The following is a 6,562-nucleotide window of genomic DNA, read 5'->3' on the forward strand; positions in this document are numbered from 1 at the left end:
TGAAGATGTAAAAAAAAATTTTTTTGTATATAAAATACAGCCTGTCAAAAGAGGCCGTGTGCGTCACGGGGGTCCAGCTGGTGTACACGATTTCAGCTGACTGGGTATGACCTAGAACAGAAATCCAAAAAAATTCTTAATCTGTGATAGATTGGCTATGGAAGTACGTAGGATTTTTTAAATTGGATTGTTAGTTTTTTTTTTGGGAACCAATTTTATACACGATTTTTCAGTGTAAATTTGGACACTTTTGTTCAAATTAGTGTCAATTTCGCAAAAATCAATATTTTTCAAAAATCCTACGTACTTCCATAGCCAATCTATCACAAATTAAGAATTTTTTTGGATTTCTGTTCTAGGTCATACCAGTCAGCCGAAATCATGTACACCAGCTGGATCCCCGTGACGCACACGGCCTCTTTTTTGACAGGGTGTACAAACATGATTTTATATACAAAAAAAAATTTTTTTACATCTTCAATGTATAATAAAAAGACCCCTTAAAGCCGATTTTCGATTGCTTTATTCCTTATATGTTAAAATAAATCGTGAAAAAGAGGTTACATGCTCAAAGGTGTTATACCCCCTTAAATCATATATAACGATAGGGCACAGAGCCGCAACAAAGTGTTCGCGTTAAATTATTTTATAATAGATATTTTCCACATGCCTCAGTGATTGAATTCGTACTATGACACCTTCACGGAATGAAGAAGATTCCCAGGTTCGAACGCTGGCTGAAGTAATATTTTTCGCAATAATTTCTTTACAGTTATTTAGATGCTTAGCATCAAAATTAAATCGAAATAATTTAATAAGAGAGAGGGAGGAATTTTACTCCAATCACAGCTGTGTTGCAAGTCTGACAATTAGCCGGCGCGCAGTTAATATGGTTGGAAAATAAATATTGTAAAATAATTTATCGCAAACACCTTGTCGCGGCTTTATACATGTTGTGCCCTATCGTTATACATGTTAAAATGTAAAATTATTAAGATAATTTAAAAAATATGTTAACGTAACACAATTTGAACGTATTTATTAAATGTGTTAAAATTTACAGAAAAAAAGTATTGATTTAACTCTTTAACAGAAGTAGGAATAAAAATTTACAGAAAAAGAGCGTTAATTGATTTTATCTTACAATCTTTTTTAACATAAAAGTTATGTTAATTGTACACATAATTAACCTCAAATTACGATCAGAATTACATTTCCTTTCTGTTGAAATATTTTAACATACTATCGGTGTTACCATTTAACACATCCATATTATGTTAAATTAACGCAAAAATTTGGGTGGGCCATTTGGGACATGTGATTTATGTTATATTTAACACAAATTTTCCAACTGTGTAAATGTAGCAGTACATTGCAGCTATCAGTAGAAACAAGGCAGTTAAGCAAAAGGATATGATTTAATGAAAACAAGGGGGACACTTAGAATGAAGATTGTGAAGTAATCCATGAAAATTTTCCTTAATTAATAATCTTGAGCAACACGGAAAAAAAAAGATTAGCTGCGGCAGCAAGAATTTGCGTGCGGTAGCTAAATTTTAGTCGTAAAATAGTGATAAATAAAAGTTTAGCAGCGTCGGCATTTTTATTTAGCTGTAGACGTTATGTAGACGTTAGGTAAGGGTCACAACAATTTAGTTACGGCAGACACTTTAATGAATAACTATGCTAGAACGCATTGCAGCGATTAGTACATATATTACATGTAGGAGACACAAATTTTGGTGTGTCTGATAATATTTTAGGTGCCGCTGCAAATCTGAGCTTTGATCCACAGCTAAAATTGTGTCTATGACAATTACTTAAGTTTGCAATATCGTTTACTAGGTTAGTTCTATTGCAATTTGCAAAAATTAGTAAAATAGGGTAAATTCGGGTGAGATAGCCATAGAGGAGAGATGCCCAACCCATGTTTTCTGAATCTAGCTCACCATCTAGTATCAAATGAACAACATGGATGGACCATATCTCCTCTATGGCCATCTCACTCGAGTTTACTCTATATGTATATACATATAAAGTAAATAAAACTGTAAATATTAGATATAAAAAACACAGTTATATTTTGTTTCATAAAAAAAAAATATAATGTATATATAATACAAATGTATATTATATTATATATCTACTCGTAATCCCAAGCATACACATACATATATATATATATGGCTAACATTACCACACTTATAACGTAGCTTACTTTCAACCGCATTATTGCAACTATAAAGTTTATTTTTTTCATAATTTAATTATGTATATGTATAGAGAATATAGAGATACATATATAGAGCTTACTTTAATATAACTTATAATGTAATTTACTTTTTAAACCGTATAACTATCGCTGCTAACTCAAAATTTCATTTCTTTACATAATTTAATAAAAATAATGTGTATATCCTTATATTTCTGGTTGCAAGTTAATACAATAAGCACAAATATTAAAACGCAAAAAAGATATTATAGCTGTTCTTTCTTTGGTTTTTTACATGAAATATGACGTTTTAAACAGGATGGTGCAAAATAACATATTGCTCACCATTGCCTGCCGTATAAACAAATAAAGGAAAAGAGTCAAATAAATCATCATATTTCACCGACAGCCACTTTGTACTTTGTTTCACTTCAAAGCCGCCAATGTTATAATTAAGACCTATATTTATTAAAGAAGAACAAATAAAAACTGGGATCTTTTGATTAATAATAATAAGTTGAATTTCTACAAAAATAGGACAAGAACATTTGTCTATTCCATAAACCAACACCATTTTAGGTTCATATTTAGTACTTTTATAATTAACCCAATTGGCAATAAAACAACATGGATTAGATATTATATTATTAGGTAATGATGGCCCAAAAAGATGAAAATAATCATGTTTAGTAATATTAAAAAATTTTCCTGACCCAACTTCAATACTGGGAATAATGCTTTTTTGTGCCATAATTCTGTGGCAAAATGAAAGCTGATGTCGAGTGGCAATGGAAAGACAAATATTTTGTCTCGACGTTATAGCAGTAGCAATTTTTTTTAGAGCTTTATGGAAACTTTCAAGCCTTATTACTGATAATAAAACAATTGGTCCTGATTGCATCATAACATTTGCGTAATGATATCAAATGATCGTTATAAAAAAAAAAATACCATTACATCCAAGCACTATTTCTTGCCGGGTTTTACGTTCTTCCGAGGTGGCGCTCCCCATCTCAATGCGCTGCTATCGACTGTAAGACGCGGCCTCTTATATTGGCTACTTTTTATGTGTTCTTCCACTAATTTGGGTGTGACGCAAATAACATGCTGCCCTTTCCGATATTTAACCATATTCATACTTTGTAATGTCGAGATGATATCAGTTTGCGAGATGCTGGTCATTAGACTGTAAATAAATTCATATTTTTCGTACGCTGTTATCGAAAGCGATTATTGTAATATATATAATCGATAACATCTTACCTAAGATCTTTAATACTAAGAGTTCCTCTAAAATCTCGAAGGATTTCCAGTAGAATCCAACTCCAATAACTGCGGTAAGATAACTTTCCTAAATCGCTTAAAGGTTTTTCTGGGCTTCCAACTGCTTGTTCAATTCTACTTAATTCATAGCTGAAAGCTATCAGCAATTTACCATAGCCCTGTCTTTGAAAAGGTGGCAGAGTTAAAATACATGCTACATTATTACCTTTGGGTGATTCTTTCTCCTGAAAATGTAATAAAATTTAGACAGAAACAATATAATAATTATAAATCTGTAGAAGCTCGAAAAATATAATTAAAATGGAACAAAGAATTAACGTTTTTTTATAGGAACAGATTTTCTCATCAAATTGAACAAAGTTTTATGTATTTTTATGTGAAATAATGATACAAAAATTGTACTGAAACCATTAAAGAAATCTTTATTTTATTAGCTAATACTTGAAGATATTTTTTTAAATCTATACTATACCTTTGAAAAATAGCCAACTAAATGTGCCCCATGGTTATCCACTTCGCATAAAATATAAAAGAGAAACGGCTCTACGTCGAAGTAAAAGGTTTTGTGATCCTAAAACAATTTAGCTAACAAACATAGATTCTGACAATAAATTTTATGTTCCCTGCCATCTACTTCTCAAATACTCAATGTTCCTTTTCGATAAATTTCCTTCCCAACTGGCTGTCTGTGGGTACATTCACTCTGAAACAAGATATATCACAATCATATAGTACATGCTCTTAATAAAAACTCAATAAATGCAAATAGTTATTCTATTTTACCATGTAATATCTGTAAGTTTTCTCGAGACGCATGTACTTTAAACAATATTCACAGATCCAGAGTTTCGGTTGTTTGCTATGCGGGACGGTGACCACGACGATGATGATGACGGTGACGACGACGACGAAGATTCGCGCGGTCGGTGCACTTGTGTAAAGTCTTCGATCGCGGCGAAGCAACCGACGATCGCGGGACGGTGACCACGACGATGATGATGACGGTGACGATGACGCGCGCGGTGCCGCGCCGGGTCGCCGATCGGTCACCGACGTGACCGAGCGCGTGGAAAAAGTCGACGAGCCCCCTCGGGGCTCGCGAGCGTCGCCGGGAATCCGGGACGTAGATTCTCCGCTGGCCGCCACGCTTTTTTTTTTTTTAGAGTTTTCTCTCGGATGAGAGATATTAGTGCCTTCAGCTTCGCCCCGAAGCTATATGACACAATGTTGCAAAAATCTGGCCGCCACGCGCTGAAGGTTAGGTTAGGTTGGTGAAGGACTTCGCGGGTCCGCCGCGCTTCCGTTCTCCAAGATACCTCACAACACCGATACCGCGGACACGCATGTTATCGGGACACGATCGAGAAACTCACTGCGCGAGGGGTTTACTGCAATAGTACAACAATACCAATTCGAAGCCATGGTGCGGGGCGAGGGAATCTCGGCGGAAAGGGGGGATCTCGGCGGCGCGGGGATTCCCTCGGCCGGGCCTGTACCTCCGCCCGAGCACCATGGCTTCGAATTAGCATTACTATACTACTTAATTACCGCTCGCGTTTCACCGCGACCGATACCCGCTCACGATGCCGATGAGAAAAATCGTCAACGACGACGCAACGACAGGTCGAACGACATCCGTACGTCAGCACGTTCAGTCTTCGACTGCAGTGCAGCCATTATATCTTCATATCTACAGCAAAAGAATTTGCCACTGTTGACACTATTATATCGCTTCATGCATGAAGCACACTCACTTATACATACTTTTGTTGTGTTAGTTACAGCTGTTAGCTGTCATAGCAAACTTACAGTTTCTGATCGATATGATCATAGCAAACAAGCTTACTTTGCTAAGAAAGCGATATAATAGCTGCAGTGGCAAATTCTTTTGCTGCAGCAGCAAATACCATTTCAGCGAACCATGATTAAGCTACAGCGGTGAACTTTTTTTTTTGACAGAATATTATAATAAAATGAAAATAGGGTGAAGAATTTCAACGCCAATGTAATCTCTTGGCGCCAATGTAATGTCTTATTAATTAAAATATTTTTATTAAATCGTGTAAACACAATCTTCTTAAAAAATTAAGCGAGTTTTTGTCGTAGGTGTTTATAAAAACATTAAATTAATATATTTTCGGTTTTCTATTTATTAAAAAAAATATACCTGAACTTCTCACAGCTTCTGTCCACAGCAGAAATTTTCTTGAATATATCCAATAAAATAACTTTGAAATGTAAAATTGTTATTTTGAAATTTGATTGCACTTTGTTTTATTAAAACTTAAGGAAAAAAGATTAATCGAGTTGCTGAATAAAATTATTTAAAAGATATAATCCAAAACATTAAAAACCGGTGATTGAAATAACAATAGAACTTAATATTCTCTTCTATGAGTTAGCGAACTGAGCTACAGTAATGATTTTTCGATCATTAAATTTTTACATGCACTGACTTTTATATGTATGCAGTCGAAGTACATTTTGCGCAATAAAGTGGCAAAATGCATATTAGAATCGCGACGAAAATTCATCACTCCCGGTAAAATGTTCAAATGTTTTATTTACGATGCAACTAATTATTTAACAGTTATTCCGGTGCTTTTATTACGAGTGAACACGAGAAATGCATTATATGGCGGAAATAAATTCAATTTTGCTCGACAGCATAATTATATGAATCGATAAATGCAAGTCGCGCGCGGAACTAAAAAAAAAACCGTGTATTCAAATGTGATGAACGTTTCGGCTCTTCTTTCGAGCCATTTTCAGCATTTATTGAGATAAGAAGATAGCTTTTTATCTCAATAAATGCTGAAGATGGCTCGAAAGAAGAGCCGAAACGTTCATCACATTTAAATACACGGTTTTTTTTTTAGTTTTATTTGCGCACCACGTTCCGCGCCCGATTTGCATTCGCCGTTTTAAATTGTTGACACTTTCACGAGTCTAATTATATTTCTGAAATAAATTTTTTATTTCTCGTATTTCATCTGCAGCATATTTGCGTAGTATAATTAATATTGTATTAATATTGAACTATTTTTTTTCTAACTTTTGCCGTCT

General features: G+C 34.4%; 1 pseudogene; it reads right to left on the reverse strand.

Annotated features, from left to right (window-relative positions):
• Window positions 1–2,057: 2,057 nt before the first annotated feature.
• LOC139824770 (histone acetyltransferase KAT8-like) lies at window positions 2,058–4,918 on the reverse strand (annotated as a pseudogene).
• Window positions 4,919–6,562: the final 1,644 nt, after the last annotated feature.

This window comes from Temnothorax longispinosus, unplaced genomic scaffold, assembly GCF_030848805.1.
Source record: "Temnothorax longispinosus isolate EJ_2023e unplaced genomic scaffold, Tlon_JGU_v1 HiC_scaffold_561, whole genome shotgun sequence".
Taxonomy (NCBI): Eukaryota; Metazoa; Arthropoda; class Insecta; order Hymenoptera; family Formicidae; genus Temnothorax; species Temnothorax longispinosus.